This window comes from Thermobia domestica, chromosome 5 (assembly GCF_964235325.1).
Source record: "Thermobia domestica chromosome 5, izTheDome1.hap1.1, whole genome shotgun sequence".
Classification (NCBI taxonomy): domain Eukaryota; kingdom Metazoa; phylum Arthropoda; class Insecta; order Zygentoma; family Lepismatidae; genus Thermobia; species Thermobia domestica.
Genome location: NC_137458.1, coordinates 24602083 through 24614497, shown reverse-complemented (window position 1 = coordinate 24614497; position 12415 = coordinate 24602083).

Genomic DNA, 12415 nt, shown 5'->3' with positions numbered 1-12415 from the left:
ATTACGTATACGTTTTCGTGAGCCAGGGACAACCAGGCCCCACCCTGCCTCCCTTCAGTCTCCCATGTATATGGCGGTCAGTAATTGGAACCAAAAATGTTAGATTTCTGCTACTTCCGGTTTGAATGCAAGGAGTGTAGCCTAACAAAATATAAATCAATGAAAAATGAATGGAAAAATATGAAGTGCAAAATTAAAGTTCATCATTCTTGAAAGAGAAGTCGGAACAGCATGTACGTAGTTCAGAGATAACTCCAATAGTTGGCGTCTCCCTTCGGTTTTAAGCGAGCTTCGCTAGATGGATTTCTACATAACACCAATAGAGGGTGTTAGTGACTATCTGCTAGCTTGCATATCTTCCGTGCACACACTGAAAGCCACTTCACCTCAACAATAATTAATGAATGATAATGAAATCACAGATGTAACAGATTGAAATGAGCAAATTTGTTATCGTAGAACGAATTGGGTGGTAAATTTTAGTCTCTCTCTCTCTCTCTCTCTCTTTTTTTTTTTTTTCAGTGAATCAATAATATTATAGCAACAAAAATTTAATAGGAACTACAAAAAGTGGAACCCAGCTAAATCTCTACCAAGTGCAGGTACGGAATGTTAGTTCATTAGCTTAGATGTTGGCTTCTGATTTACTTATAAATTATTAAAAATTACTCAAACAAATGGATGTAAATGGGGATGAGAAATGTCAATTTAATCGCAACTTAGTGTGGAAGGTTACGTTGCAATGCTTAAATGAAATTCACCAATTTCAAATGATAAAATAGCGACTAGATTGAGTGGATGAGCACTTGCTTAATTATCCTTCGTTCTTCGTAATGCTGTAGTTGTTTCAATTGATTAAATGACTCTCCGTAGTTCCTGGAGCGTAGGCGATGGAACCAAGCTGATGTTGACAATTGAATTTCATACATTCAATCTGATCCGCCAGGGGCGATGAATGGATTGTTGTGATTCAGCTCAATAATACTATCTGGATGGTTGCCTGAACTTCTTTTATGGGCGGTTTCTGCGGTGATGAACTCTCAGGTTCCAAGTCCAGGATGGCCTGGAGACGATCTTAGCTTCCAATAAATGGTTACCTATTCACCCCACTGCCACAACACACAACCCACCTCAAGCAGTGTGCTCCAACAGTTGGCAAGGGAGAGGACGATGACGTTTTAGATCATTTATTCAACGAGATAGCTTATACAATGCAAAGGCATGTGGGGTGATCGTTGAAATTTGAAAAATGAAATGAAATCTTAGTTTAACGTCCTACAATTATGCCCTATAGGCTAAGGGAGAGGATGATTAAGGCAAGTGCATGATGATGGAAAAGTTGGTGGAACGAGAAAGTGGAAGAAAACGGGAGTACCTCGAGAAAACCCGCAGATACGATGCTGTCCACCACAAACTTACTTGGACGGAGATCGAACTAGGGACCCGACGCACCAGAAGTGTGATGTTTGAATGAATACTAGTCTATGGTTTGTTGGCTATTCTTACAAATGATGAAATGAATGTAATGATTTTACAAACACTTGTCTCACATTGTAGAGTTGAGATATAAAGATAGCCAAGAACGTTCTGTCGCTCTTTCACCCACCACCTTCGAACATTGATATGTCATCTAAGACGTATACCTGGAAGATTAAAAAAAATAGTCCCCATCAGCATCGACAAACTTCTGCCAACGTTCTGGAAGGCCATGGATTCTACCGCGGTAGACCTTTGAGACGCGAAGCGAACCTGACCAGCTGGTAGCAGTTCCGAATGCACGATGCCGCAAGCAGTCTACCAAACACACAGGAGGACCTTCTTCTGGTGCAGTGCTGGTTTCGGCTGTTTTGGAACCAGTTCATAGGATGCTAACCAATGGTGATGGCGCCGTGGAGCTTCGTACAGGATCCACTTCTCATCACTTGTCAACACCCTGTCCAGAAATGGCTCTTTCCTCAGACGAAACAGGAAGGAAACATAGGTGTCTGCTCACGTTGCCTTCTGGTCCGGAGTCAAATTATGTGAGACCCAACTTCTAGTGCTTCCCAAGCTGATGGAGACATAGGTGTGGCCAACTGAACATATGCTTCCACAAAACTCGACAGGACTTTCTTGGATGCCTTTATATTATGGGAAATGAAATTGGTTAATCTAAGAATATTGTCTGTACGCAGTGGCGTATTTAGGGGGGGGCTTCCGGGCTTAAGCCCTTCCCCCGAAATCTTACTATAGTAAAGTACATGAAATATCTTGCAGAATTTTCACATTTTCAGGCAAAGCCCCCCCCCCCCCGAAAGTTAGCAAAGCCCCTCCCGAAACAAAATCGTAAATACGCCACTGTCTGTACGGTTGGCCAAGAAACTACATTTGGGGCTGTCTTGTCTCAAAAAATGCCGTGAAAATGTCCCGATAAGTACGTATGTTTCTATTGGCAAAGCTCCTATCTCGTCTCGGAAAGTCTATATGTTCTTTTCTGTTGCAAGAAAACTGTATCGATTTGCATCTCGTCTCCTCTCATATAGACGGGCAACATGAATCGTTTATCAATAATTTTCTGCTTCTTAAAATTTCTTCTCGTTTGTAACTCAAAATAAGAACGAATCTTGCAGTTATATAGTTATTTTCATACCGGTAATGTTCGAACCCAAAAGATACATAACCTATCGAAAGTAGTATGTATTACAAAGTATATGAGCTGTTTTACCATATATAATATTTTACTTCATAGATAATGGACTGCTGTCTTTAGAAGCAGGCACAATTCAAAATGAAATTAAATCTTTAAGTTTTACGTCCCACGATATGCCGGTTAGGCTAAAGGAGACGGTGATGATGATAAATGAGTGAAATGGTGGAATGATGAAAGTGGGAGGAAACGGGAAAACCTCGAGAAAGCCCACGAGTACGGTGTTTGTCCACCACAAAGTCTACACGGCGCGAGCTGGGATCGAACCAGGGATTCCAGCCACCGGAGGTGAACGCTCTACCAATGTGCACCTTTTTTTAAAAAAAAATCCTATTTTTTTCTATTTTAACCACTTCTCAGGACTAGTAGGCACGACAAGGACAGGAACACAGAAACATTGAGGACAGTTAAGATTCCACCCTTGCTCTTCAGGAGGACTCGAACCCCTAATGGGCTTCACCTCATGATCATCAGCCTAACGCCTCAGACCGCTCGGCTACACCCGGTCGCCCCCCGTAGGCACAATTGAAAAGTAAGAATTCGACCTATTCAAAAATCAACTATTCTTAAAATTATCTACCACGAAACACAGTATTCCACAGCCCAAAACTAGTTTAACAGTCCCTGAAAAACAAAGAATAGCAAACTCACACAATGCATTTTAAATGTGTATTGTTGTCAATTCAATTATTTAACTGCCGGTTCTATGATTAAGAGGCAATATTAATATTACTAATAGATGATCATTAGAGTTCTTATGAATATGCACTAAAATGTAATGTATGAATGCAACTATGCAGTATAAGTTACGAAAATATGCACTAAACAATAATGTACAGAGGCAAATAAGAACTAAAATATGAAAAAAAAAAGATGTAAATATGAACCAAAATATGCAGTAAAGATATAAATATGGGCTAAAATATGAGAAAGTGGAAAATATCCAATAATCTTATTCTAACCTATATTAGATTTACTCCATTTTCATAATATAATTCGGTATCTTCAATGTGAGTGTGTTTCAGTACAAGACATCGGTGTACATGCAGAAGATATTAATACAAAGTACTGTGCTTTTATTTAAATTAAAAAGACATTTTTTTCCAAATCCATGCGAATATTTACTCTCTCTCTGAGCTGTAATAAACATATTTTTTGAAACTCTTTCTGGAATACCCCCCCCTCCCAGCAATAATGTTAATAAGGATTTAAAAAAAAATGATTAGGATAGTGACACCAATTTGAAGTTCGAAATTGAAAATTACTAGATAAGTTTATTAATTATTGCTATTATTAACAGTATTATACATGTTTGTATAATTATCACGAGCATAATGAATATAAGATATTTTTTTTTTTTTTTTTTGTAATCTAAAGACGAAAATCGATAATTTTGTTCTGTGAGGTTGGCATCTCTGATTTCAGTCTACATTTCTTCAGTTACGCACTTAGAATTTTCTCTACTTTTTGTAGATTTTTGTACCACCAAGCTAGTTAAAATTCGAATTTGAAGATGTCTGACTACAGGTGATCGAAGCGGACGAAGTTTAAAGTGACCGTCTCTGATTTATTTGAACGGTACATTTTTTTCTTGTGGTACAATAATGTACAAAAATTGGACAAAATTCTGAGGTAATTAAAACTCGAATTTGAAGGTGATGCACTACAGGTGATAGAAGTACCTCAATCTTTGAAATGGCCGTCTTTTTTTACAAAAATTTGAATGGTACAAATCAGGGCCGGATTTAGCATTTTGGCGCCCCTAGGCCCAATAATTTTTCCGCCCCTAGTCTGGTTATCGTTACTTTCCTAAAAACCTTTATTAAAAATTATATCAGACCTATATGTTAATTGCTTAAACACCACTCCACGATGCAATTTTATCATTTTGTTTTTTGAGGAATTTACTTGGTTCTGGGCTTAACAAAATACCGTTAATGTATTAACAAAAGATTGGTGAACTTTACCAACAATTATTTGTTCCAATGAACTTCAAAATCAGAATGCTTTATTAACTTGATTTTTTTTAATCAATTCAAAAAATATGTTAACTTATGGTTAATTATTTTTATTTCTAGATATTTTTTATTTTTTTTCTCTCGGCCGTGCGCCCCCTGGGAGCTTGCGCCCATAGGCCCGGGCCTACCAGGCCTATTGGGAAATCCGGCCCTGGTACAAATTGTTTCCTTGGGTGGACAAAAATGGACAAAAATTAGACAAAATTCTGAGCTAGTTACAACTCAAATTTGAAGATATCGCACTACAACTAAATGGACCCTTATTCGCTACTAGTACATGAAGACTTATTCGCTACTACTACTTTACATGGAGACACACCTCTCCCACAATTTTAGGCATAAACGTGGTCCTAAAACCATCATACCTAAAATTTTGTTTAGGTACATATCCCAAGAGTTTCAGCATAATCTTTGATCTTTAAAAAAAAATAAAAAATAATAAAAAATTGCGGGCGAGTACATGGTGGCAAAACCTTTATCACCTTTGACCTTCAAAATTTGTTTGACCTTTGGCCTCTGAAAGACGTACATGTTTCGACCCCCAGGATACTGAAGCAAAGATAGAAAGGAAGAAAAAAAGTAGATAAATGTCTTGACTAGTGATGGGTAAATTCCCGGGAAGATATTTTTCGGGAATATTCCCTGGGAATATTCCCGGGAAGATTCCCCAAAATGGGAATTTTCCGGGAATTTATGTACAATCACAAAGAAAACTGCATTCTATTACTATATTATAATTTCAAAGTTAAATTCGTTTTTATATCACAGTATATTATTACTTTTGTCCCCAGTGGAGTCTTTAAAATGTATATTCTGAACGACATTAAGTTATTTTATTAATATTTTATTATATTTAGAGAATACACATAAAGGTATATGTACCTACAATATGTTCTATGCAAGTAAATATGTGAAAAAAATTGTATAGTAAGTCCGTATACTTTAATACCGCTAAACAGCTTAAATTTATATTTAAGTGGATTTTCTAATAGTGTTGTAAATAAAAAAAAAACGGTTCGTATTTTTTCAGAAATGTACGTTTTTTTTAAAAAAAAAACATTGCCTCTCGTTTTTTCTAAATTTCGTTTTTTTTCAAATAGTCATTTGTAATGCATCTTACGTCTATTTAAGTATGAAATATTTTTATGTAGGTGTAATCACCGTAAAATGCAACATAAATTAAACGCTAGATACTGATACGCTACAAATCTTTTACAATTTACATAAATACCATACCTATTAACAATTCGGGTTTCAGCAGTTTACATCAATATCAACTAAGAAATAAAAGTAGAAATGAAATTTTGTTTTTTTCGTGAAAGCAGGCCTTTAATAAGTACGAAGATAATGTCACGAACAGTATAAAATTCTAATAACTTGTCTAGAGGTAAAAATTAATACTAATTTGCCTAATAGTATTTTTCTAAATGTCATATATAAATAATTTGTCGACTAGATATATATGATATGCAGAGCCGCACCATGTATGCAACACGTGCATTTGCGTGGAGCGGCAAGCTTGGATGGTCCGGCAAAATCTGTCATAAGTATATTATTTAAATTAAGTATTTCTTGTTGGAAACAGACTCCATGATGATGGTAGTCACATTTACTAAGCTGACCTTCCATTTGAATACTACATTCATCAATTATGTTTAGGTTGCATTAGTTTAAGGCCACATGGACAACGCTAAAGCAAATGGTCGAATTAATCCGAGCACAAATTGCTTGATTGTTGTCAAATGCAAGAATTCAATTCTCGAATAGTAGTGAATATCTGTTCCATTTAGTAAGTTATCACAGTTTTGATATGAAACTAGTCTTGTTTTTGTCAGAAATGCATAACAGCTGGTACACTCTACGGTATTACATAATATCAAACAAAAAAAATACTAGCAAAATGTCAGAAGCTCCAGGACTGTTGTGAAAACACGGAGGATCAGATGTATGGATAACTGTTAACAGCTAGTGAAGAAGCGATCTTCATTCTTGATCAGTTGATTCAATGTAATAATAACTCAAACATTGGTTGTCTAAAAGACTTCTCCGTTCTACACATGGCACCAACATTATACCTAAATGTCTCTGTTAAGAACACGTTTGAACTAGCATTACCATCGTTATTAAAATCATATTTCAACATCGTAAGAAAGGAAATGTCTATATAAGCACACCAGATTGCAGTGTTTGCTATTGGAGGACATCGCTTATATTCAATTATATTCTTTTCAGGCGAAAATTTGAATTATACAATTAGCGACAAAAGCTATGTCTGTTTGATGAAATTACTTTCTTAAGTAATTTCAGAATGGAAGGCCAATTTGAGTACAGTTTTCAGTAAACTATAAAGAACGTAGTTTTCTGTACGTTCGAACTATACCACCGTTATTCCCAAAATAAATTTTACCAAACAGAAAGAACTTTTGTCGCTAACTGTACATAGAGGCGGCTCTAAAATATAGTCACAAAGCCATGAGCCTTCCCAATCAATACGAAGAAAATAATAAAAAGGTAATTATGGATAATAATGAGGAAATAGCGGACGAAAATTTTAGTTATTTTAATATGGAGTCTGCAATTCTGATTGATTTCCATGAGATTTGGCAACAAAGCGTAAGTCACAGTGCCAGATGTTACTCTCTACTCCTGTGTTCTGACCTTTCTTTATCTCGCGTCTGCCTGGATTACAGAACAGCCCTTTATATGCCTGCTCTTATGTACAGTGTTATCATTTTTTTAACCTGACAACGATTATAGCATATCTTCCAACGCTAACACAAATATAAGAAGATTGACGCACCGAAGTTTCGCATCAAGGCCTTACTGAAGACGTCACCACAGATAATTTGTATACAGGGTTAAATAGGTTAGTTTGGCAACAAAAATAACAATATCAAGAAAAGCTCACTAGAGTCAGTGTTGGAAGCGTTCACTTTCTTACGAGTACAGTATTTACAACGATTAACGCTAGAACACAAATCATATTTTTCCTTACATAAACACAAAAGTTTATCCAATTTACTATATTTTTTTAAAAAAATGATTATTAATATTGTACACTCCGCATCAAAAAATTGCGACACCTCACCCCGTGCAGCTAGACCACCCAATATACACCGTCTTATCCCGTAATCGTGTCTGGTAAAGAGACCCCCTCTCTCTCTTCCTTTCTTCTCTCCATAACTAAAATTAGCTAATAACATGTACGCAATTCTAATTTCAAAATTCACATGCATAAGTATCGATAAAATTACGAAACAAGATTCCTAAGTAGATTTAGGGAGAAACTTAAACACACACAATGAAAAATTGAAACCAATGTATGTATATTACGCAGAGGTTCAGAAATGAGCCAGAAAGAGAGAGAGAGAGAGAGAGAGAGAGAAGGAGAGAGAAGAAGAAAAACTAAAGGGAGAACAGATAAAAATGTGGAATTTTAAACTTCGCAAGTAAACAACCTAACATTATAAAGTTCCGTTACAAGAAATCCAACAGTAATATAGAAATAACGTCTGTTTTTATATATTTTCTTCAGAACTATTCGAATATATAGAGGATGCTTGAAACATCCATTAAGTCACTTTCAAAAAGGATAGCATACTCAATTTCCAGTAGAACTGTAGATCTCACAGACACATCTAAGATAATGTCAACAGTTTAACGCACATGCTTTATTTCCGCGTGGTTTGGTTGTAAATTCGGTAGTGTTCATTGGACGTACCGATGCAAACCACATTCTAATAAACCCAGTAGGTAGCGTAGGTCATATCTTCCATTCCAGACTACTAATGCAAAGTGAACAAAAAACAAAAAACGAAAAGAAAAAGGAAGAAAGAAAGAAAGATCAAATTGAATGAGTGCTATTTTACTGGTAAATTTTTATCAGAAATATCCTATATTAAAAGTCCAAACCGTATCATTATGAAAAGTTATAAATATTTAAATGGAAAATTGGATGTTTCTTATAGATGTAGCAAACCTTGCATGTTTCAAATTTCAACGTGAATAAATAACATTGAATTATAGGATGGAAACAAATTTGTAACGAACTAGTATAAATAAAATTTTGTTTTCAAATAACCAAAGACGTTGCCATTTTCTAGTCTTTTCCGAAGATTTATCTGTTCCGAACATCTAGCATCACTTTCATCTCTTGTGGATATAACGTTGTAATTTGCACAGATAGAATGAACACGCTAAAGCTCAAACGGATCATAGTGTCAGTCGGATGATGTTGGTTAGCTTATGGACCACCACTTGGTCGAGAATTCAAAGCCGTAGTGACCCAGTAATTCGACTGAGACTAGGTAACCCAGATGATAAAAAAAATATTTTGCTTATTCTTTTGCGTTTAAACAGTATTTCTTTCAGAGATGACCAGGACTGGAGATGTTTACCCCAGAGCACAAAAACTCAATGGTGAAGTTGACAGCTAATTACATTTTCCAGACCAGGTATATCAGTCTCTTGCTCCGTTTTGACTTTGGAACAAGCACACGCACATGAAGTGCGTGTGTACGTGAGAGAGAGGGGAGATAAGTGAAAGATGCAAAGACAGGATAGGGAAACTTTAAGAAAGAGAGAGAGAGATAGAGAGGGACGAATATAAATATGAAACATTCTTATCATTACAGTGTACGATGAAGAACACACACGCTGTTTATTCGAATTCTCGCCAGTGATGTTTCGTAAGTTCTCTAACAGAAGATAAATCTCTGTTTGCAGCCATTATTTTATGCGAAAAATGTACATTACCTGACGGGAAATCGAACCTTGACTTTCCGCTTAGGAATCTGGTACTCTACCACTGCAACACGGATTGCTTTATCCAAACTGTCTCCAACAAATGCTGTAATATTTCTTTCTGAGAACGATAACACGAAAAGTGTTTACTGCAGATCAATGAAGTATTTCGAATATCCTGGTAAATACCTTTCCCTTTCCCAACCAACATTCGTAAATCGTCTCTATCATGATAAAGGTGTTTGTTTCCACATTCTTATGCATTGCACGTCTAATAAGAGAAATGGATTCTTCGCTATCACTTTGTAAAAAATGCAAGCTTGGCGTAAACACGATTCGAACCTATGCCGGACAGCTCTATTAATCATAACACCGTTAAGTTACCGCTACACTACCAGTTTTATTATTACCTCCTTGAAAAATACAAAATGGACTCAACTGGCTGAGTCTAAACAAGAAAAGCACTAGACATAAATATAAAAATCACCAATTCTGGGTCTACAACTATAAATGCAGAGAACTAGAAATAAATAAATGCATATTTAAACAACAACAATAATAATAATAATAATAATAATAATAATAATAATAATAATAATAATAATAATAATAATAAAAACAACGAGAGAGGAACTTTAGTTCATGACAAAAGCACTTCTAAAAACCTACTAAAAGAAATCCTTTCCTGCTGCGGAGAATAACATTTCCGGCGTGTACGTTGAAGAAAATCAAAGTAAGTGCGTGCATCCAGTAACGTGATATGCCGCTGGAAATATAGTAAAGTGCTGGCTAGCAGGAAAAGCACTGTACGATGCTTAGTGGGGGGGGGGGGAATGAAAGTTAGGCAGGAGCAGATGATCAATGTGAAACTGTGCACTCGGACGACGAGTGATACGACCCACCATCACCTGCAAGGCGTTCCATATCACTGGTGCTCCCTCACATGTAGTAAACCGATGAGCCAAAGTGTCCTCAGAACGACATATAGTACACAAAGCATCAGGTGCTCGTTGTATTGCATAAAGCCGCGCCGTGTTGGGATAAGTTGATGGACTACTTGAAACCATAACGCTTGCATATAGGAAGGTAAGATTGGGTTCCAAATGTTAGCCCAAACTTGCTGCCACTCTATATGTGGAAACTGTTGTACTACTCGTAACTGAGTCGGCTGAGAGGACAATGTGAAGAGAACAGCATATAATGAGCGAGCATTGTGCTGCTGAGGGACCAAAGGCACCCCCGCATAAATCCAATATCGAATAAAGATCAAAACATATTTCGGACACTGATCGGCAAATTGAATAAAAGGGGAATTGACAGGGTGAGCGTACTCCGGCCAAAAACAACTAAACCAATGGTTCGTAATAGAGTCGACGGATGAAAGACCCACGTAGGAATCTCCCATGAAGAGAGTTTGACATTTGAGACGGATATGAACTAAACCGAGACCACCGCGGGAACGTGAGAGGTAAATGGCATTTCTGGGAATGCGAAAATAGTAACCCCACCATATGTGCCAAAAGGAACAGAGATTCAAATCTTTTGGCGTAAATCTCAAGGAGGGGAAATACCCGAGCCCTTTACCACAACTGAGATGCCACGTAGATATTGATAAATTGAATGCGATGCCATAAATGAAGTCGATGAAAGCGGAGGGTGAAGAACAACCCTCGAATTTGCTTAAGGAGAGGTTGCCAAACTTCTTCGTAATGGGGAGTGGAAAGGAACGTGAATGGAATACCTAAAATAGTTTTGTATGTCACATGCGGTATAGGCTGCGTATCTGGGGTAGGAGAGGGTAACTGAAAGCCGTGAAATTGTAACACTTGAGTTTTCTTTTCATTAAACTGAAGGCCAGAGCAACGCGAGAATCGTTTGAGAACAGGAAATACACCCTGAAGAGCAACCGCGTCGACCCAGGTGATAGTCAGATCATCAGCGAAACAATAGATGTTTTGACAAGTAAAGAGGGCAGAGCCTGGGGGAGACACAAGCGCCAAACGATGGAGGAGAGGGTCTATAACTAAAGAAAACAAAATAGAGCTTAAACTACAGCCCTTGCGCAAACCTCGCTTTAAGGGAATGAGGTCAGATAGATGTCCATTAATTTGGAGACGAAACGTGGCGGCGGTGTATAAATTCGAAATTACTTGACAGAAAGCTGCGAGAAAACCCCAAGCGTCGAGGGTTAGACGAAGGAAATTGTGATCGACACTATCATAAGCCTTCTCTAGGTCTACTGCTAACGCTCCGGCTGGGACACCGCGAGACTAAAAGTATGCAAAGAGGTCGCGAAGAGTACGAAGGGTGAATTGAATGTTATTCGATTCGTGCAGGGCTGCTTGATACGGACTGATAAGTTTATGTATGATATGTCGTAATCGGGCTGTAAGAACTTTAGTAACTAATTTCAAATCAACTGGCAATAAAGGGATAGGGCGGTAATCAGCCACAACCTTCACCTTGGACGATTTGGGTATAAGTGCGACAACCGCAGTATTAGAATGAAAGGGCACATTAGACATCCAGGAATTAAAAAGTGTCACAAGGGTACCACGAAGAATAGGCCAGTAATGACGGTAAAAAGATACACTCAAGCCATCTATGCCGGGAGAACTACGTCCCTTAGACTTATTGAGAACCGCCAAGATGTCGCCAACCGTAATTGGGCGCAATAAAGCCTGACTACCATGCCACCTGAAAGTTAAACCGAAATATTTCTTACTTTAGCGTTGTTCTTAGGAACGATCAACCTTCTTCCTGTAAGGTTATTTGCACCTAAGTGAACAACTAATTTCATTTATTCGATGACCTAGAGTGAAATTAGTGTCCATTAGTAAAGGAAACAACATAAGGAAAAAATACATGAATAAAAACATATTATGAATTAATTTCGCCCTGCAAGTTCAAAACTACACGAATAATAATAATAATAATAATAATAATAATAATAATAATAATAATAATA